The sequence below is a fragment of the Triticum urartu genome, chromosome 2 (genome assembly GCF_003073215.2).
Source record: "Triticum urartu cultivar G1812 chromosome 2, Tu2.1, whole genome shotgun sequence".
Classification (NCBI taxonomy): domain Eukaryota; kingdom Viridiplantae; phylum Streptophyta; class Magnoliopsida; order Poales; family Poaceae; genus Triticum; species Triticum urartu.
Window position 1 is genome coordinate 660,186,053 of NC_053023.1, and position 23,405 is coordinate 660,209,457.

Below are 23,405 nucleotides of genomic sequence, written 5' to 3' on the forward strand. Positions count from 1 at the left end.
TTTTATTATTGCCTCTAGGGCATATTTCCAACAGCATCTTCACTAGGAAGGCCGGAAAATGGATCTTTCATGACAAGATTTAGCAAAGCGGCATTAATTTCACAAGATTCAGCATCGGTAAGAGGAGCAATCGGAGTGCTAATAAAATCATTGTTGTTGGTATTGGTAAAGTCACACAATTTAGTGTTATCTTGAGCCATCGTGACAAGCAAGCAATCCAACACACAAGCAAACAAAAAGCAAGCGGGTAAAAAGAGGCAAAATAGACAAAGAGAGGGAGGATAGAGAGAGAGGGCGAATAAAACGGCAAGGGTGAAGTGGGGGAGAGGGAAACGAGAGGCAAATGGCAAATAATGTAATGCGGGAGATAAGGGTTGTGATGGGTACTTGGTATGTTGACTTTTCGTAGACTCCCCGGCAACGGCGCCAGAAATCTTCTTGCTACCTCTTGAGCACTACGTTGGATTTCCTTGAAGAGGAAAGGATGATGCAGCAAAGTAGCATAAGTATTTCCCTCAGTTTTTGAGAACCAAGGTATCATTCCAGTAGGAGGCTACGCGCGAGTCCCGCGTACCTGCAAACAACAAATAACTCCTCGCAACCAACGCGATAAGGGGGTGTCCATCCCTTCATGGTCACTTACGAGAGTGAGATCTCATAGATATGATAAGATAATATTTTTGGTATTTTTATGATAAAGATGCAAAGGAAAATAAAAGCAAAGGAAATAACTAAGTATTGGAAGATTAATATGATGAAGATAGACCCGGGGGCCATAGGTATCACTAGTGGCTTCTCTTAAGAGCATAAGTATTTTACGGTGGGTGAACGAATTACTGTTGAGCAATTGACAGAAATGAGCATAGTTATGAGAATATCTAGGTATGATCATGTATATAGGCATCACGTCCGAGATAAGTAGACTGACTCCTGCCTGCATCTACTACTATTACTCCACTCATCGACCGCTATCCAGCATGCATCTAGAGTATTAAGTTCATGAAAATAGAGTAACGCCTTAATCAAGATGACATGATGTACAGGGATAAATTCATGCAATATGATAAAAATCCCATCTTGTTATCCTTCATGGCAACAATAAAATACGTGCCTCGCTACCCCTACTGTCACTAGGAAAGGACACTACAAGATTGAACCCAAAGCTAAGCACTTCTCCCATTGCAAGAAAGATCAATCTAGTAGGCCAAACCAAACTGATAATTCGAAGAAACTTGCAAAGATAACCAATCATACATAAAATAATCCAGAGAAGATTCAAATATTGTTCATAGATAATCTTGATCATAAACCCACAATTGATAAGTCTCAACAAACACACCGCAAAAAGAAGATTACATCGAATAGATCTCCACAAGAGAGGGGGAGAACTTTGTATTGAGATCCAAAAAGAGAGAAGAAGGCATCTAGCTAATAACTATGCACCCGAAGGTCTGAGGTAAACTACTCACACTTCATCAGAGAGGCTATGGTGTTGATGTAGAAGCCCTCCGTGATCGATGCCCCCTCCGACGGAGCTCCGGAATAGGCCCCAAGATGGGATCTCGTGGTTACAGAAAGTTACGGCGCTGGAATTAGGGTTTTGGCTCCGTCTTTGATCGTTTGGGGGTACGTAGGTATATATAGGAGGAAAGAGTACGTCGGTGGAGCAACAGGGGCCCATGAGGGTGGAGGGCGCGCCTGGGGGGGGGGGGGTAGGCGCGCCCCTACCTCGTGGCTTCCTCCTTTGTTACTTGAATCATGTTCATTCCAAAAATCACGTTCCCGAAGGTTTCATTCCGTTTGGACTCCGTTTGATATTCCTTTTCTGCGAAACTCTGAAATAGGCAAAAAAATAGCAATTCTGGGTTGGGCCTCCAGTTAATAGGTTAGTCCCAAAAATAATATAAAAGTGGATAATAAAGCCCAATAATGTCCAAAATAGTAGATAATATAGCATGGATCAATCAAAAATTATAGATACGTTGGAGACGTATCATTGAGCCACCAGGTTCGAGTCACCAAAGCACTTAACTCGGCTTCAATTCATCTCCTTAGCCATCCGAAGGCCATGGAGCAAGGCCTCATATTCAGCTACATCGTTAGTACAAGGGAACATTAAGTGGAGAACATAACAAAACTTGTCACCTTGTGGGGAAGTTAATATGACTCCAGCCCCCGAGCCCTCCAATTGTCTGGACCCATCAAAATGAATAGTCCAATACGTGTTATCTGGCTTCTCCTCCGGTGGCTGCAACTCTGTCCAGTCAATAATGAAATCCACAAGTGCTTGTGATTTGATCGCTGTGCGAGGCATATATTTTATGCCGTGAGGTCCAAGCTCAATAGCCCACTTGGCAATCCGGCCAGTTGCTTCTCTATTCTGGATGATATCTCCGAGAGGGGCTGAACTAACCACTGTGATAGGATGACCTTGAAAATAATGCTTGAGCTTCCGGCTTGCCATGGAAACCCCATACACCAACTTCTGCCAATGTGGGTACCTCTGCTTTGATTCGATAAGTACCTCACTGATGTAATAAACCGGTCGTTGAACCAGATACTCCTTTCCAGCCTCCTTGCGCTCTACCACAATAGCCACACTAACGGCCCGGGCATTAGCAGCCACATATAGCAATAAGGGCTCTTTATCGATCGGAGCCGCAAGAATGGGAGGTTCGACCAACTGTCTCTTCAAGTCCTCAAACGCTTTATCAGCCGCGTCACTCCAGACGAAATCATCTGTTTTCTTTAGCATCTGATACAAAGGGATAGCCTTCTCCCCAAGGCGGCTAATAAACTGGCTTAAATATGCAATCCGGCCCGCCAAACGCTGAACATCATTGATACATGCCGGTTTAGCCAGAGATGTGATAGCTGTGATCTTCTTTGGATTAGCCTCAATGCCTCTGTTAGACACTAGAAAACCCAAGAGCTTGCCTGCCGGAACACCAAAGACACATTTAGCCGGATTAAGCATCATCTTATATACCCAGAGGTTATCAAAGGTCTCCCTCAGGTCATCTATCAATGTTTCCTCCTTCCTAGATTTCACCACAATATCATCCACATAAGCATGAACATTGTGCCCAATCTGTTTATGAAGAAAATTCTGAACACAGCGCTGATAAGTCGCCTGTGCACTCTTGAGCCCAAAAGTCATGGATACATAGCAGAAGGCTCCAAAGCGAGTTATGAAATCTATCTTCTCCTGGTCCTTAACTGCCATTTTGATCTGATGATAACCAGAATACGCATCCAGAAAACACAAACGGTCACAACCCGCCGTAGCATCAATAATTTGATCAATACGCGGGAGGGCAAAGGGATCAGCTGGACAAGCCTTGTTCAAGTCTGTGTAACCCACACACATACGCCAAGTGCCGTTCTTTTTAAGCACCAGCACTGGATTAGATAGCCACTCAGGGTGAAAAACCTCCATGATAAACCCTACTGCCAAAAGCCGGGCTACCTCCTCACCAATAGCCTTATGCCTCTCTTCGTTGAAGCGGCGGAGAAACTGCCTGACCGGTTTGAACTTAAGATCTATGTTAAGGGTGTGCTCAGCGAGTTCCCTCGGTACACCTGGCATGTTACAAGGCTTCCATGCAAAGATATGCCAGTTCTCATGGATGAACTCGATGAGCGCGCTTTCCTATTTTGGATCTAGGTTAGCACTAATACTGAACTGATGAGATGAATCACCAAGAACAAAATCAACTGTTTTAGTGTCTGCAGCCGATTTAAATTTCAGCGCCGGATCATGCTCTATAGTTGGCTTTTTCAGAGAAGTCATATCCCCCGGATCAACACTGTCCTTATAAAACTTCAGCTGCTTTGTGGCACAAACTGACTCAGCATAAGCCGCATCCCCTTCTTCGCATTCTAAGGCAATCTTCCTGCTCCCATGTACCGTGATGGTCCCCTTATGACCCGGCATCTTAAGCTGTAGATAAACATAACACGGCCTCGCCATGAACTTAGCATAAGCCGGCCTCCCAAACAGGGCATGATATGGACTCTTGATTTTAACCACTTCAAAAGTCAAGGTTTCTGATCTTGAATCATGATCATCTCCAAAAGCCACCTCTAGAGCTATCTTGCCAACTGGGTATGCCGATTTACCAGGCACTACTCCATGAAAGACGGTGTTTGATGGTTTAAGGCTCTTGTCTGTCAGCCCCATGCGACGGAAGGTATCATAGTAAAGGATATTGATACTTCTCCCTCCATCCATAAGCACCTTGGTGAACTTGTAACCCCCAACTTGAGGGGCTACCACTAAGGCCAGATGACCCGGATTATCAACCCGGGGAGGATGATCCTCTCGACTCCATAAAATGGGTTGCTCAGACCAGCGCAAATACTGAGGCACCGCCAGTTCAATGAAGTTCACGGCCCTTTTGTGAAGCTTCTGATCGCGCTTACACAAGCTAGTGGTAAAGACATGATACTGCCCGCTATTCAACTTCTTCAGATTGCTCTGATAACCTGATTGCTGCTGCTGTTGATTCCCCTTATGGTTATAACCTCCTTGATTGCCCTGATTACCTTGATTACCATGTCCATCTTGATTACCTTGGAATCCCGAACCGGAGCTGCCGCCTCCATAACCCGGCCCATGAAAACCGCCTCCTGACCCGCCGGGCGGGCCATTGTCGTATTGAAACATATTGGAATTTTTGAACTCTCGCATGATGAAGCAGTCCTTCCACAGATGCGAAGTTGGCTTCTCCTTCGATCCGTGCTTTGGACAGGGTTGATTTAACAGGCGCTCCAGATTGGGGCTTGACCCTCCACCCCTCTGGGGCATTTTACCCTTACGATGCCGACCGTTATCCTCGGTGTTGGTGTTAGCCACAAAGTCCAAGCTATTATCCGCCTTGCGCTTACCATTGTTCCCATGACCTGCCGGGTTATGCTGCTGCCCCTTGGCACTGCCGTTCTTTTTCCCTTTCCCTGGTTTGTCCTCTTCAGAATCAGGGTCCTTGGTACTATCTGAATCGGCATATTTAACCAAAGCGGCCATAAGAGTTGACATGTCATTACAGTGACGTTTGAGCCTTCCCAACTTCAGTTTTAATGGCATAAACCGGCAGTTGCCCTCCAACGTCAAGACTGTTGTATCCGCATTGATGTGGTCTGATGAATGCAAAATAGCTGAGACTCTCTTCACCCAATGGGTCGTAGACTCCCTGTCCTCTTGAACACAAGCGGCTAGGTCCACAATTGACATGGGCTGCTTACATGTATCCTTGAAATTCTGGATAAACCGGCTCTTTAACACGGCACATGACGCAATGGAATTAGCTAGTAAACTCTTTAACCAGGTACGGGTCGTTCCTTCCAACATCATGGTGAAATACTTAGCACACACCGCTTCATCCACATCCAGCATCTCCATTGCCATCTCATAACTCTCAACCCATGATTCAGGGGGCAAATCGGCAGTGTAATTGGGCACCTTACGAGGGCCTTCAAAATCCTTGGGCAATCGCACATTACACAAGGCCGGGGTGAGGCATGGTACCCCCAAAGAACTGAAGACCACACTTGGCTCCACTGAGGTGGTTCGATGAACCAGAGTAGGCTGACGAGCTGCATGCTGAGCTGCTAACTCGGCCTCTCGACGTGCTCGGCCATGATTGCTACCTCTTGAGCACTGGGTTGGTTTTTCCCCGAAGAGGAAGGGATGATGCAGCAAAGTAGCATAAGTATTTCCCTCAGTTTTTGAGAACTAAGGTATCAATCTAGTAGGAGGCTACGCGTGAGTCCCTCGTACCTGCACAAAACAAATAAATCCTCGCAACCAACGTGATAAGGGGTTGTCAATCCCTACACGGCCACTTACAAGAGTGAGATCTGATAGATATGATAAGATAATATTTTTGGTATTTTTATGATAAAGATGCAAAGTAAAATAAAAGTAAAGTAAAAAAGCAAAGGAAATTACTAAGTATTGGAAGATTAATATGATGAAGATACACCCGGGGGCCATAGGTTTCACTAGTGGCTTCTCTCAAGAGCATAGGTATTCTACGGTGGGTGAAGGAATTACTGTTGAGCAATTGACAGAATTGAGCATAGTTATGAGAATATCTAGGTATGATCATGTATATAGGCATCACGTCCTAGACAAGTAGACTGACTCCTGCCTGCATCTACTACTATTACTCCACTCATCGACCGCTATCCAGCATGCATTTAGAGTATTAAGTAAATGAAAACAGAGTAACGCCTTAAGCAAGATGACATGATGTAGAGGGATAAACTCATGCAATATGATGAAAACCCCATCTTGTTATCGTCGATGGTAACAATACAATACATGCCTTGCTGCCCCTACTGTCACTAGGAAAGGACACCGCAAGATTGAACCCAAAGCTAAGCACTTCTCCCATTGCAAGAAAGATCAATCTAGTAGGCCAAACCAAACTAATAATTCGAAGAAACTTGCAAAGATAACCAATCATACATAAAAGAATTCAGAGAAGATTCAAATATTGTTCATAGATAGACTTGATCATAAACCCACAATTCATCGATGTCAATAAACACACCGCAAAAAGAAGATTACATCGAATAGATCTCCACAAGAGAGGGGGAGAACATTGTATTGAGATCCAAAAAGAGAGAAGAAGCCATCTAGCTAATAACTATGGACCCGTAGGTCTGAGGTAAACTACTCACACTTCATCGGAGGGGCTGCGGTGATGCTGTCGAAGCCCTCCGTGATCGATGCCCCCTCCGGCGGAGCTCCGGAACAGGCCCCAAGATGGGATCTCGTGGATACAGAAAGTTGCGGCGGTGGAATTAGGGTTTTGGCTCCGTATCTGATCGTTTGGGGGTACGTAGGTATATATAGGAGGAAGGAGTACGTTGGTGGAGCAACAGGGGGGCCACGAGGGTGGAGGACGCGCCTGGGGAGGGTAGGCGCGCCCCCCTACCTCGTGGCCTCCTCTTTTGTTTCTTGACGTAGGGTCCAAGTCTCCTAGGTCTTGTTCGTTGAGAAAATCACATTCCCGAAGGTTTCATTCCGTTTGGACTCCGTTTGATATTCCTTTTCTTCGAAACCCTAAAATAGGCAAAAAAAACCACAATTCTGGGCTGGGCCTCTGGTTAATAGGTTAGTCCCAAAAATAATATAAAAGTGGATAATAAAGCCCAATAATGTCCAAAACAGTAGATAATATAGCATGGAGCAATCAAAAATTATAGATACGTTGGAGACGTATCAAGCATCCCCAAGCTTAATTCCTGCTCGTCCTCGAGTAGGTAAATGATAAAAACAGAATGTTTGATGCGGAGTGCTACTTGGCATAATTTTAATGTAATTCTTCTTAATTGTGGTATGAATATTCAGATCCGAAAGATTCAAGATAAAAGTTTAATATTGACAAAAAATAGTAATACTTCAAGCATACTAACAAAGCAATCATGTCTTCTCAAAATAACATGGCCAAAGAAAGTTATCCCTACAAAATCATATAGTCTGGCTATGCTCTATCTTCAGCACACAAAGTATTTACATCATGCACAACCCTGATGACAAGCCAAGCAATTGTTTCATACTTTTGACATTCTCAAACTTTTTCAATCTTCACGCAATACTTGAGCGTGAGCCATGGATATAGCACTATAAGTGGAATAGAATGGTGGTTGCGGAGAAGACAAAAAGGGAGAAGATAGTCTCACATCAACTAGGCGTATCAACGGGCTATGGAGATGCCCATCAATAGATATCAATGTGAGTGAGTAGGGATTGCCATGCAATGGATGCACTAGAGCTATAAGTATATGAAAGATCAACAAAATAAACTAAGTGGGTGTGCATCAAACTTGCTTGCTCATGAAGACCTAGGGCATTTTGAGGAAGCCCATCATTGGAATATATAGGCCAAGTTCTATAATGAAAAATTCCCACTAGTATATGAAAGTGATAACATAGGAGACTCTATATCATGAATATCATGGTGCTACTTTGAAGCACAAGTGTGGTAAAAGGATAGTAACATTGTCCCTTCTCTCTTTTTCTCTTATTTTTTTATTTGGGCCTTTCCTCTTTTTTATGGCCTCTTTTCTTTCTCTTTTTTTATTTTTCGTCCGGAGTCTCATCCCGACTTGTGGGGGAATCATAGTCTCCATCATCCTTTCCTCACTGGGACAATGCTCTAATAATGATGATCATCACACTTCTATTTTCTTACAACTCAACAATTACAACTCGATACTTAGAACAAAATATGACTCTATGTGAATGCCTCCGGCGGTGTACCGGGATATGCAATGAATCAAGAGTGACATGTATGAAAGAATTATGAATGGCGGATTTGCCACAAATACGATGTCAACTACATGATCATGCTAAGCAATATGACAATGATGGAGTGTGTCATAATAAACGGAACGGTGGAAAGTTGCATGGCAATATATCTCGGAATGGCTATGGAAATGCCATAATAGGTAGGTATGGTGGCTGTTTTGAGGAAGGTATATGGTGGGTGTATGATACCGGCGAAAGGTGCGCGGTATTAGAGAGGCTAGCAATGGTTGAAGGGTGAGAGTGCGTATAATCCATGGACTCAACATTAGTCAAAGTATTACGCGCATGCTCCTAGAGGGATAGATTGGTAGGAAAACACCATCGCTCATCCCCGACCGCTACTCATAAGGAAGACAATCAAAAAATAAATCATGCTCCGACTTCATCACATAACGGTTCACCATACGTGCATGCTACCGGAATCACAAACCTTAACACAAGTATTTCTCAAATTCACAACTACTCAACTAGCATAACTTTAATATCACCATCTTCATATCTCAAAACAATTATCAAGCATCAAACTTCTCATAGCATTCCACACACTCATAAGAAAGTTTTTACTATTCTTGAATACCAAGCATATTAGGATTATTTAAGCAAATAACCATGCTATTTAAGACTCTCAAAATAATCTAAGTGAAGCATGAGAGATCAATAGTTTCTATAAAACAAATCCACCACCGTGCTCTAAAAGATATAAGTGAAGTACTAGAGCAAAACTATATAACTCAAATGATATAAGCGAAACACATAGAGTATTCTAACAAATTCCAAATCATGTATGGCTCTATCAAAAGGTGTTTACAGCAAGGATGATTGTGGTAAACTAAAAAGCAAAGACTCAAGTCATACAAGACGCTCCAAGCAAAACACATATCATGTGGTGAATAAAAATATAGCTCCAAGTAAAGTTACCAATAGAAGTACACGAAAAGAGGGGATGCCTTTTGGGGCATCCCCAAGCTTTGGCTTTTAGGTGTCCTTAGATTATCTTGGGGGTGCCATGGGAATCCCCAAGCTTAGGCTCTTTCCACTCCTTGTTCCATAATCCATTAAATCTTTACCCAAAACTTGAAAACTTCACAACACAAAACTTAAAGTAGAAAATCTCGTGAGCTCCGTTAGGGAAAGAAAACAAAATACCACTTCAAGGTACTGTAATGAACTCATTATTTATTTATATTGGTGTTAAAACTACTGTATTCCAACTTATATATGGTTTATAAAATATTTTACTAGCCACAGATTCATCAAAATAAGCAAACAACACACGAAAACAGAATCTGTCAAAAACAAAACAGTCTGTAGTAATCTGTAGCTAGCGCAAGATCTGGAACCCCAAAAATTCTAAAATAAATTGATAGACGTGAGGAATTTATCTTTTAATCATATGCATAAATAATTAAATAAATATAAATTTTCAAATAAAAATGGCAGTAGTTCTCATGAGCGCTAAAGGTTCTTTTTTTACAGCAAGATATCAAGACTTTCCCCAAGTCTTCCCAACGGTTCTACTGTGCACAAACACTAATTAAACACAAAAACACGACCTAAACAGAGGCTAGATAAATTATTTATTACTAAAAAGGAGCAAAAAGCAAGGAATAAAAATAAAATTGGGTTGCCTCCCAACAAGCGCTATCGTTTAACGCCCCTAGCTAGGCATAAAAAGCAAGGATAGATCTAGGTATTGCCATAATAGGAAGATAGAAAAATAAAACTCATTTCATATTCTCTACGTTCGGCAGCAAGTTTTCTTTGAGGCAAGCAAAAGTAATCAAAAGGGCTACATTTAATGGGGCAAAAGTCCCCAAGATCAACCTTGGGAGGTATAGGTTCCTCCTTTGGTCCTTCGTATTGCACAACCAATTCATCATTATAAGCATTATTTTGACATAACTTTGTGAGCCTATATTCAAGAGAATATCCTAGTTCATTATTTCGAATAGCCAAATCATCATTAAGTTCAGAAATTCTATCAACTAAAACATTGGTAGGAACCCTTTTTCTAAGATTTTCATTGAAAGCAACATAGTCTAGAGATTGAAAATGCATTATTTCTTCTTGATCAAAGAGGATGGCCTCTATGGGAGGACGACAAGCGTCCACCCTATAATGTGCAAAGATTTCTTTGGCCTCTTTTATTATGAATCTAAACTCATGAGCCAAAAAGATAGTAGCGGCACGCTTAACAGAAGAATGCTCAATATTAGAAAATTCTAGGAAAATCCTTTGTATGCAAGGGTGCATGTGCATGAATTTTATTTAAAGTTCAACTACAAGCATGGCAATAGAGTCTGCAAGACTACTAGTTGTATGAAGGATAGAACTACCCATAGAAGGTAAAGCACCGGCACAAGTAAAGAAATCTTGAATAACTCCTTTTCCAATAATATTACCACTACCAACACGGAATTTTTTTTGTATGTAAGATGGGCGTGCTTCTTTAGCAGGAGCATCAGAATTTTTCATGATATTATTATTGTCCATAACGACAATAATTTCCCCAATTTTAGACAAAACGGCAGAAGGTGCAAGGGGCAAAAAGAGGCAAACAGAGAAGGAGAGGGAGGATAGAGAGAGAGAGAGGGCGAATAGAACGGCAAGGGTGAAGTGAGGGAGAGGAAAACGAGAGGCAAATGGCAAATAACATAATGCGGGAGATAGGGATTGTGATGGGTACTTGGTATATTGACTTTTGCATAGACTCCCCAGCAACGGCGCTAGAAATCCTTCTTGCTACCTCTTGAGCACTGCGTTGGTTTTTTCCCGAAGAGGAAGGGATGATGCGGCAAAGTAGCGTAAGTATTTCCCTCAGTTTTTGAGAACCAAGGTATCAATCCAGTAGGAGGCTACGCGCGAGTCTCTCGTACCTACACAAAACAAATAAATCCTCGCAACCAACGCGATAAGGGGTTGTCAATCCCTACACGGCCACTTACGAGAGTGAGATCTCATAGATATGATAAGATAATATTTTTGGTATTTTTATGATAAAGATGCAAAGTAAAATAAAAGCAAAGGAAATTACTAAGTATTGGAAGATTAATATGATGAAGATAGACCCGGGGGCCATAGGTTTCACTAGTGGATTCTCTCAAGAGCATAGGTATTCTATGGTGGGTGAACGAATTACTGTTGAGCAATTGACAGAATTGAGCATAGTTATGAGAATATCTAGGTATGATCATGTATATAGGCATCACGTCCGAGACAAGTAGACCGACTCCTGCCTGCATCTACTACTATTACTCCACTTATCGACCGCTATCCAGCATGCATTTTGAGTATTCAGTTAATGAAAACAGAGTAACACCTTAAGCAAGATGACATGATGTATAGGGATAAACTCATGCAATATGATGAAACCCCATCTTGTTATCCTCAATGGAAACAATACAATACGTGCCTTGCTGCCCCTACTGTCACTGGGAAAGGACACCACAAGATTGAACCCAAAACTAAGCACTTCTCCCATTGCAAGAAAGATCAATCTAGTAGGCCAAACCAAACTGATAATTCGAAGAGACTTGCAAAGATAACCAATCATACATAAAAGAATTCAGAGAAGATTCAAATATTTTTCATAGATAGACTTGATCATAAACCCACAATTCATCGGTCTCAACAAACACACCGCAAAAATAAGATTACATCGAATAGATCTCCACAAGAGAGGGGGAGAAGAAGCCCTATAGCTAATAACTATGGACCCGTAGGTCTGAGGTAAACTACTCACACTTCATCGGAGGGGCTATGGTGATGATGTAGAGGCCCTCCGTGATCGATGCCCCCTCCGGCGGAACTCCGGAATAGGCCCCAAGATGGGATCTCGTGGATACAGAAAGTAGCGGCGGTGGAATTAGGGTTTTGGCTCCGTATCTGATCGTTTGGGGGTACGTAGGTATATATAGGAGGAAGGAGTACGTCGGTGGAGCAACAGGGGGGCCCATGAGGGTGGATGGCGCGCCTGGGGGGTAGGCGCGCCTGGGGGGTAGGCACGTCCCCCTACCTCGTGGTCTCCTCTTTTGTTTCTTGACGTAGGGTCCAAGTCTCCTGGGTCTTGTTCATTGAGAAAATCATGTTCCCGAAGGTTTCATTCCGTTTGGACTCTGTTTGATATTCCTTTTCTTCGAAACCCTAAAATAGGCAAAAAAAACAGCAATTCTGGGCTGGGCCTCCGGTTAATAGGTTAGTCCCAAAAATAATATAAAAGTGGATAATAAAGCCCAATAATATCCAAAACAGTAGATAATATAGCATGGAGCAATCAAAAATTATAGATACGTTGGAGACGTATCAATGATCCACCACATCTTGTGCATTAGCACCACCACCCGCCGGGTTACGGTGCCACACACTGCTTGACACAGCCGGTTCATCAATATGCCTGCGGTAGCTCCGGCTTGGACTGGGGGTGGAATGGATCCTCTCATGACTATGCAAATAAGCCTGCTGCTAGATTAAAGCCGTTTGGAGGAGTTCCCTAGCCCGTCGTGTCTCAACCGCCACCGGTGACTCGCCTTCGATCGGGAGAGCTGCCAATCATGAAGCGGTGGCCACAATGTTATCCAATGGGTTGGAGTAATGCCCTGGGGGCGTCGGAACACGCTGTGACAAAATGTTGTTCTGACAAGGCGGGTCCATCATGCATGGCTGAACCGGCGCTCTTGTTACCGGTGCCTCCGTCCGGTTTACCACTGTCTGGTTACTGGTTCCTGCTCGTGGCGTGTTGAAGAGATTTCTTGGCTCATAACCCGGCGGGAGGTGCGACCGGTATCTCCTCCTCATGACATCACCTGAGGCACTCTGATCCAGCCTAAGTCGGTAGGCCTGAGCTTCTAACTCGGCCCGTTCTATAGCCATCCTGGCGTTGTCTGCTACCAGGTCCGCTTTAGCCTGAGTTATCTGATCCTTCATCTTTGCAATCTCCGCGTTGTGTTGATCTCAGTTTGTCACATCCACCTCCGCTGCCAGCAACGTTGCTAAAGCGTCGAATAAATCGGACAAAGCCCGAGCCGGAGGCGGCGTAGAGCCCCCTGCTCCCGCCGGTGTTGCTGTTGCTGAACCAGAGATTATTGCCGCGGCGGTAGAGGAGTGTTGCGCTGGTTGTGTACCGGCCATGAAGACCGCGACCCGACTTGGCAGATCGAGGGGGTCCGGAATACTGTTGCCATCGGAACCTTCACTAATCCGGCCATCCTGCAGTTGGTACAGTGACTCGGTCTCTCCAGTTGAAGACTCATCGTTGGAACAGACAACGGTTTCTCCATCAGATGCCGGTCCATCCTCATATTCCGCTCCATGGATGACACCTACGAAGACATGCCTTGCTACGGGCTGAACCCGGGCAGAGCTTGCACACTGAGCCGTCTCGATGACGTCGGTGCAGGTGTCTGGCTCAGGGCCCAGTTTGCCGATCTTGCCGATGAAGACGTGAATTCCGTCAAAGGGGACCCGGTATCCGTATTCAATTGAACCGGCCTCGGGACCCCATCCTGCATCGTCGATGTAGAGCTTGCCGCGACGACTTTTAGTCATCCGGCCCACAGCGTATCCCTTGAGTCCTTCGATGCTGCCCTTCAAGAACTCGAAACAATTGTGCGATAGCCCCACGGTGGGCGCCAACTGTCGTGGAGTTGTCACGGCAGATGTCCTCGTGATTGGACTTAGTCGTGGATCCATCGCTATGGGTTAGCTTAAAGGGGTTAAAGTGGACAAGGGACGCAAGGGTTTATACTGGTTCGGCCCCTTACGATGAAGGTAAAGCCTACTCCAGTTGTGATGGAATTGCTAGGGTTTCGATGACCAGGGAGAGAATCCGCTTTGCGTGGCTCTCGAGTTGTTGTCTGTCGTCCCTAAACCGCCGTCGGGTCGTCCCTTTATATACACAGGTCGACGCCCGCCGGTTTACAGAGTCCCGAGGCCGGATCATTAATCTGTCTGGCTCGGTCTCTATTCCTTCTATCTTACAATACAAGTTACATGACAATGCAGGTTTACGTCTATAGGCCTTAACTCGCCTTTGGTCCTTGGGCCTTCATAAACGCCATCATCCTTATCTTCCTGGGCTTGGAACAAAGTAATCATCATGGGGATAATCCGGTCTTCCCTAGCCGGTTTATGCCCAGTAGTAATATCCCCAACAGTACTGTAATGAATTCATTCTTTATTTATATTGGTGTTAAACCTACTGTATTCCAACTTCTCTATGGTTCATACCTCCCCCCCCCCCGATACTAGCCATAGATTCATCAAAATAAGCAAACAACACACGAAAAACAGAATCTGTCAAAAACAGAACAGTCTGTAGTAATCTGTAAGTTGTAACCCCAAAAATTCTGAAATTAATTGGTGGACGTGAGGAATTTTTCTATTAATCATATTCAAAAAGAATCAACCTAATCGCACTCTCCAGTAAAAATGCCAGCTAATCTCGTGAGCGCTATAGTTTCTGTTTTTTACAGCAAGATCGCAAAGACTTTCCCCAAGTCTTCCCAAAGGTTCTACTTGGCACAAACACTAATTAAAAACATAAAACCACGTCTAAACAGAATCTAAATGAATTATTTATTACTAAACAGAAACAAAAAACAAGAAACAAAAATAAAATTGGGTTGCCTCCCAACAAGTGCTATCGTTTAACGCCCCTAGCTAGGCATCTATAATTTTAATGATGCTCACATGAAAGATAGCAATTGAAACACGAAGGGAGCATCATGAAGCATATGAAAATCACATCTAAGTCTAACATACTTCCTATTCATAGGCATCTTATAGGCAAACAAATTATCAAGGCAAGCAAAAATTAGCATATGCAAGGAAGAAGAAGGAAACGATAGCAATTTCAACATGAAGAGAGGTAATTTAATATCACGAAAATTTCTACAACCATATTTTCCTCTCTCATAATAATTACATGTAGGATCATAAGCAAATTCAACAATATAGATATCACATAAAATATTCTCAACATGATCCACATGCATGCAAAATTGACACTCTTCCAAAATAGTGGGATTAACATTAACTAAAGTCATGACCTCTCCAAACCTACTTTTATCAAAAAATTCATAAGATTGAACATTCTCCAAATATGTGGGATCTAAAGTTGACACTCTTCCAAACCCACCTTAAATATTATTGCAAACATTATTAGCAATCTCATATTCATCATGGGGCTTAAATAAATTTTCAAGATTATAAGAAGAATCACTCCAATCATGATCATTGCAACAAGTAGTAGACATAGAAAAATTAGCATCCCCAAGCTTAGGATTTTGCATATTATTAGCACAATTGTGATTAATAGAATTTATAATAACAGCATTGCAATCATGCTTTTTATTCAAAGATCTGTCGTGAATCACTTTATAAAGCACTTCATCACAATTTCCAGATTCACGAATTTCAAGCAAAACTCTATAGAGATAATTTAGTGCACTCAACTCACTAGCAATTGGTTCATCATAATCGGATCCTTTCAAAAGATTAGCAAGTGGATGGGGATCCATAAACTTTTAGCAAGAGAAGATGCAAGCAAAAAGAAGGTACATGGTAACACAAGATCGAATGGAAGAAGGGCAAATAAAACGACAAAGGTGAAGTGGGGAGAGGAAAACGAGAGGCAAATGGCAAATAATGTAATGCGAGGGATAAGAGTTTGTGATGGGTACCTGGTATGTCTTGAGTTGTGCATAAATCTCCCCGGCAACGGCGCCAGAAATCGCACGTTGGCGGGAGATCAAATCTTGACTTGACTTGGCGTGAGCCTCCCCGGCAATGGCACCAGAAATCCTTCTTGCTACCTCTTGAGCATGTGTTGGTTTTCCCTTGAAGAGGAAAGGGTGATGCAGCAAAGTAGCGTAAGTATTTCCCGCAGTTTTTGAGAACCAAGGTATCAATCCAGTAGGAGACTACATGCAAGTCGCCTAGTACCTACACAAACAAACAAGAACCTCGCAACCAACACGATAAAGGGGTTGTCAATCCCTTCACGGTCACTTACAAAAGTGAGATCTAATAAAGATAATAAGATAAATATTTTTGGTATTTTTGTGTAGATTAGAAAGTAAAGATTGCAAAATAAACGGTAAAAGAAATAGCTAGTTGTTGGGAGAATAATATAATGGAGAATAGACCCGGGGACCATAGGTTTCACTAGTGGCTTCTCTCAAGATAGCATATTCCAGAGTGGGTGAACAAATTACTATCGAGCAATTGATTGAAAAGTGCATAGTTATGAGAATATCTATGCATGATCATGTATATAGGCATCACGTCCGTGACAAGTAGACCGAAACGATTCTGCATCTACTACTATTACTCCACACATCGACCGCTATCCAACATGCATCTAGAGTATTAAGTTCATAAGAACAGAGTAATGCATTAGGCAAGATGACATGATGTAGAGGGATAAACTCAAGCAATATGATATAAACCCCATCTTTTTATCCTCGATGGCAACAATACAATATGTGCCTTGCTGCCCTTGCTGTCACTAGGAAAGGACACCGCAAGACTGAACCCAAAGCCAAGCACTTCTCCCATTGCAAGAAAGATCAATCTAGTAGGCCAAACCAAACTGATAAATCGAAGAGACTTGCAAAGATATTTAAATCATGCATATAAGAATTCAGAGAAGAATCAAATATTGTTCATAGATAAACTTGATCATAAACCCACAATTCATTGGATCTCGACAAACACACCGCAAAAAGAATTACATCGAATAGATCTCCAAGAGAATGAAGGAGAACTTTGTATTGAGATCCAAAGAGAGAGAAGAAGTCGTCTAGCTAATAACTATGGACCCGAAGGTCTATGGTAAACTACTCACACATCATCGGAGAGGCTATGGTGTTGATGTAGAAGCCCTCCGTGATTGATTGCCCCTCTGGTGGAGCGCCGGAAAAGGCCCCAAGATGGGATCTCACGGGTACAGATGGTTGTGGCGGTGGAAATAGGGTTTCGTGGTGCTCCTGGATGTTTTCAGGGTATATGGGTATATATAGGAGGAAGAAGTAGGTCGGTGGAGCTGTGAGGGGCCCACGAGGGTGGGGGGCGCGCCCACTCCCCTAGGGCGCGCCCTCCTGCCTCGTGGCCTCCTCGCTTCTTTCTTGACGTCCACTCCAAGTCTCCTGGATTGCGTTTGTTCCAAAAACGATCCTCGCGAAGGTTTCATTCCATTTGGATTCCGTTTGATATTCCTTTTCTGCAAAACACTGAAATAGGCAAAAAAAACAGCAATTTGCACTGGGCCTTCGGTTAATAGGTTAGTCCCAAAAAATATATAAAAGTGCATAATAAAGCCCATTAAACATCCAAAACAGATAATATAATAGCATGGAACAATCAAAAATTATAGATACGTTGGAGACGTATCACTCAACAAATATAGCTATGCTCCCCGACACTGGCGCCAGAAAAACGTCCTGATAATCCACAAGTATAGGGGATCGCAACAGTTTTCGAGAGCAGAGTATTCAACCCAAATTTATAGATTCAAAACAAGGGGAGCCAAAGAATATTTGCAAGTATTAGCAGTTGAGTTGTCAATTCAACCACACCCGGAGATTGAATATCTGCAGCAAAGTGATCAGTAGCACAGTAATATGATAGTTTGATAGCGATAGCAATAGCAATAGTAGTAGCAACAATAGTAACGGTAATGGCAGTAGCAGCAATAGTAGTAACTTAGCAAGAACAATCTGTGGAAAGCTCGTAGGCGTTGGATCGGTGATTTCGTTGCACGATATTCATCATATATCAGTCATAACCTAGGGCGATACAAAACTAGCTCCAGTTCATAAATATAATGCAGGCATGTATTCCGTAAATAGTCATACGTGCTTATGGAAAAATTAACTTGCATGACATCTTTTTTCCTACCCTCCCGTGGCAGTGGGGTCCATAAGGAAACTAAGGGATATTAAGGCCTCCTTTTAATAGATAACCGGAACAAAGCATTAACACATAGTGAATACATGAACTCCTCAAACTATGATCATCACCGGAAAGTATCCCAATTGTTGTCACCTTGGGGTTTACGGATCACAACACATAATAGGTGCATATGACTTGCAAGATCTGATCAAGAACATAGATATGATGGTGAAAACATAAACGGTTAAGATCTGAAATCATGGCACTCGGGCCCTAGTGACAAGCATTAAGCATAGCAAAGTCATAGCAACATCAATCTCATAGCATAGTGGATACTAGGGATCAAGCCCTAACAAAAGTAACTCGATTACATGATGAATCTCAACCAACCCACCACCATCCAGCAAGCATACGAAGGAATTACTCACTCCCAGCAGTGAGCATCATGAAATTGGTGATGGAGGATGGTTGGTGATGACGAAGACCGAAGATTGATAACCCACAAGTATAGGGGATTGCAACAGTTTTCGAGGGTAGGGTATTCAACCCAAATTTATTGATTCGACACAAGGGGAGCCAAAGAATATTCTCAAGTTTTAGCAGCTGAGTTGTCAATTCAACCACACCTGGAAACTTCATATCTGCAGCAAAGTGTTTAGTAGCAAAGTAATATGATAGTAATGGTAATGGTGGTAAAAGGTAACAATAACAAAAGTAATATTTTTGGTGTTTTGTAGTGATGATAACAGTAGCAACGGAAAAGTAAATAAGCGAAGAATAATATATGGAAAGCTTGTAGGCAATGGATCGGTGATAGAGAATTATGCCGGATGTGGTTCATCATGTAACAGTCATAACCTAGGGTGACACAGAACTAGCTCCAATTCATCAATGTAATGTAGGCATGTATTCCGAATATAGTCATACGTGCTTATGGAAAAGAACTTGCATGACATCTTTTGTCCTACCCTCCCGTGGCAGCGGGGTCCTATTGGAAACTAAGGGATATTAAGGCCTCCTTTCAATAGAGTACCGGAACAAAGCATTAACACATAGTGAATACATGAACTCCTCAAACTACAGTCATCACCGGTAAGTATCCCAATTATTGTCACTTCGGGGTTAACGGATCATAACACATAATAGGTGACTATAGACTTGCAAGATAGGATCAAGAACTCTCATATATTGATGAAAACATAATAGGTTCAGATCTCAAATCATGGCACTCGGGCCCTAGTGACAAGCATTAAGCATAGCAAAGTCATAGCAACATCAATCTCAGAACATAGTGGATACTAGGGATCAAACCCTAACAAAACTAACTCGATTACATGATAAATCTCATCCAAACCATCACCGTCCAGCAAGCCTATGATGGAATTACTCACGCACGACGGTCAGCATCATGAAATTGGTGATGGAGGATGGTTGATGATGACGATGGCGACGGATTCCCCTCTCCGGAGCCCCGAACGGACTCCAGATCAGCCCTCCCGAGAGAGTTTAGGGCTTGGGGGCGGCTCCGTATCGAAAAACGCAATGAATCCTTCTCCTCTGGTTTTTTCTCCCTGAAAGTGAATATATGGAGTCCAGGTTGAGGTCGGTGGAGTGTCAGGGGGCCCACGAGGCAGGGGGGCACGCCCAGGGGGCAGGCGTGCCCCCACCCTCGTGGATAGGTGGGACACCCCTGACGTGGATCTTCCTTCCAATATTCATTATATATTCTAAAATAATGCTCCGTTGATTTTCAGGTCATTCCGAGAACTTTTATTTCTGCACAAAAATAACACCATGGCAATTCTGGTGAAAACAGCGTCAGTCCGGGTTAGTTCCATTCAAATCATGCAAGTTAGAGTCCAAAACAAGGGCAAAAGTGTTTGGAAAAGTAGATACGATGGAGACGTATCAACTCCCCCAAGCTTAAACCTTTGCTTGTCCTCAAGCAATTCAGTTGATAAACTGAAAGTGATAAAGAAAAACTTTTACAAACTCAGTTTGCTCTTGTTGTTGTAAATATGTAAAGCCAGCATTCTAGTTTTCAGCAAAGATTATGAACTAACCATATTCACAATAACATTTAGGTCTCATGTTTACTCATATCAATGACATAATCAACTAGCGTGAAATAATAATAAATCTCAGATGACAACAGTTTCTCAAAATAATCATGATATGATATAACAAGATGGTATCTCGCTAGCCCTTTCTGAGACCGCAAAACATAAATGCAGAGCACCTTTAAAGATCAAGGACTGACTAGACATTGTAGTTCATGGTAAAAGAGATCCAGTCAAGTCATACTTAATGTAAACTAACAGTAATGACAACGGTGCTCTCCAACTGGTGCTTTTTAATAAGAGGATGATGACTCAGCATAAAAGTAAATAGATAGGCCCTTCATAGAGGGAAGCGGGGATTTGTAGAGGTGCCAGAGCTCGGTTTTGAAATAGATATGAATAATATTTTGAGTGGTATACTTTCATTGTCAACATAACAACCGAGAGACGGCGATATCTTCCATGCTACACACATTATAGGCAGTTCCCAAACAGAATGGTAAAGTTTATACTCCCCCTCCACCAACAAGCATCAATCCATGGCTTGCTCGAAACAACGAGTGCCTCCAACTAACAAGAGTCCCGGAGGAGTTTTGTTTGCAGTTATTTTGATTTGGTTTGCATAAAGCATGGGACTGTGCATCCCGGTGACCAGCCATTTTCTCGTGAGTGAGGAGCGGAGTCCACTCCTCTTGAGAATAACCCTCCTAACATGGAAGATACGGACAGCCCTAGTTGATACATGAGCTATTCAAGCTTACAAAATAGGATATTTATTTGAAGGTTTAGAGTTTGGCACATACAAATTTACTTGGAACGGCAGCTAAATACCATATATAGGTAGGTATGGTGGACTCATATGGAATAACTTTGGGGCTTATGGAATTGGATGCACAAGCAGTATTCCCGCTTAATACAGGTGAAGGCTAGAAAAAGACTGGGAAGCGACCAGCTAGAGAGCGACAATAGTCATGAACATGCATTAAAATTAATCAACACCGAATGCAAGCATGAGTAGGATATAATGCACCATGAACATAAATATCGTAGAGGCTATGTGATGTCTACTACACAACCTTCTTCTTGTAGACGTTGTTGGGCCTCCAAGTGCAGAGGTTTGTAGGACAATAGCAAATTTCCCTCAAGTGGATGACCTAAGGTTTATCAATCCGTAGGAGGCGTAGGATGAAGATGGTCTCTCTCACGCAACCCTACAACCAAATAACAAAGAGTCTCTTGTGTCCCCAACACACCCAATACAATGGTAAATTGTATAGGTGCACTAGTTCAACAAAGAGATGGTGATACAAGTGGTATATGGATAGTAGATAAAGGTTTTCGTAATCTGAAAATATAAAAACAGCCAGGTGGCAAGTGATAAAAGGGAGCATAAACGGTATTGCAACGATAGGAAACAAGGCCTAGGGTTCATACTTTCACTAGTGCAAGTCCTCTCAACAATAATAACATAACTGGATCACATAACTATCCCTCAACACACAACAAAGAGTCACTCCAAAGTCACTAATAGCGGAGAACGAATGAAGAGATTATGGTAGGGTACGAAACCACCTCAAAGTTATTCTTTCCAATCAATCCGTTGGGCTATTCCTATAAGTGTCACAAACAGCCATAGAGTTTGTACTAGAATAAAACCTTAATACACAAATCAACCAAAACCCTAATGTCACCTAGATACTCCAATATCACCTCAAGTATCCATGGGTATAATTATACGATATGCATCACACAATCTTAGATTCATCTATTCAACCAACACATAGAACCTCAAAGAGTGCCCCAAAGTTTCTACCGGAGAGTCACGACGAAAATGTGGGCCAACCCCTATGCATAGATTCATGGGCGGAACCCGCAAGTTGATCACCAAAACATACATCAAGTGAATCATGTGATATCCCATTGTCACCACAGATACGCACGGCAAGACATACATCAAGTGTTCTCAAATCTATAAAGACTCAATCCGATAACATAACTTAAAGGGGAAACTCAATCCATTACAAGAGAGTAGAGGGGGGAAGAAACAGCATAGGATCCAAATATAATAGCAAAGCTCGCGATACATCAAGATCATATCACCTCAAGAACACGAGAGAGAGAGAGAGATCAAACACATAGCTACTGGTACATACCCTTAGCCCCGAGGGAGAACTACTCCCTCTTCGTCATGGAGAGCACCGGGATGATGAAGATGGCCACTGGAGAGGGATTCCCCCTCTGGCAGGGTGCCGGAACGGGTTTAGATTGGTTTTAGGTGGCTACGGAGGCTTCTGGCGGCGGAACTCCCGATCTATTGTGCTCCCCGGTAGTTTTAGGGTACGTGAGTATGTATGGGTGAAAGAGATACGTCGGGGGAGCCACGAGGGGCCCACGAGGGTGGAGGGCGTGCCCTAGGGGGATGGGCGCGCCCCCCTGCCTCGTGGCTCCCTCGTTCCTTCCCTGACGTGCACTCCAAGTTTTTCCGGTAGCTTTCCTTCCAAAAATAACTTCTCCGGTTGGTTTCATTCCGTTTCGACTCTGTTTGATATTCCTTTTCTTCGAAACACTGAAATAGGCAAAAAAAACATCAATTCTGGGCTAGGCCTCCGGTTAATAGGTTAGTCCCAAAAATAATATAAAAGTGGATAATAAAGCCCAATATTGTCCAAAATAGTAGGTAATATAGCATGGAGAAATCAAAAATTATAGATACGTTGGAGACGTATCAGCATCCCCAAGCTTAATTCCTGCTCGTCCTCGAGTAGGTAAATGATAAAAACAGAATTTTTGATGCGGAGTGCTACTTGGCATAATTTCAATGTAATTCTTCTTAATTGTGGCATGAATATTTAGATCCGAAAGATTCAAGATAAAAGTTCATATTGACATAAAAACAATAATACTTCAAGCATACTAATTAAGCAATCATGTCTTCTCAAAATAACATGGCCAAAGAAAGTTCATCCCTACAAAATCATATAGTTTAGTCATGCTCCATTTTCGTCACACAAGAATTCTCTCATCATGCACAACCCCGATGACAAGCCAAGTAATTGTTTTATACTTTAGTAATCTCAAACATATAAACTTTCATGCAATATATGAGCGCGAGCCATGGACATAGCACTATGGGT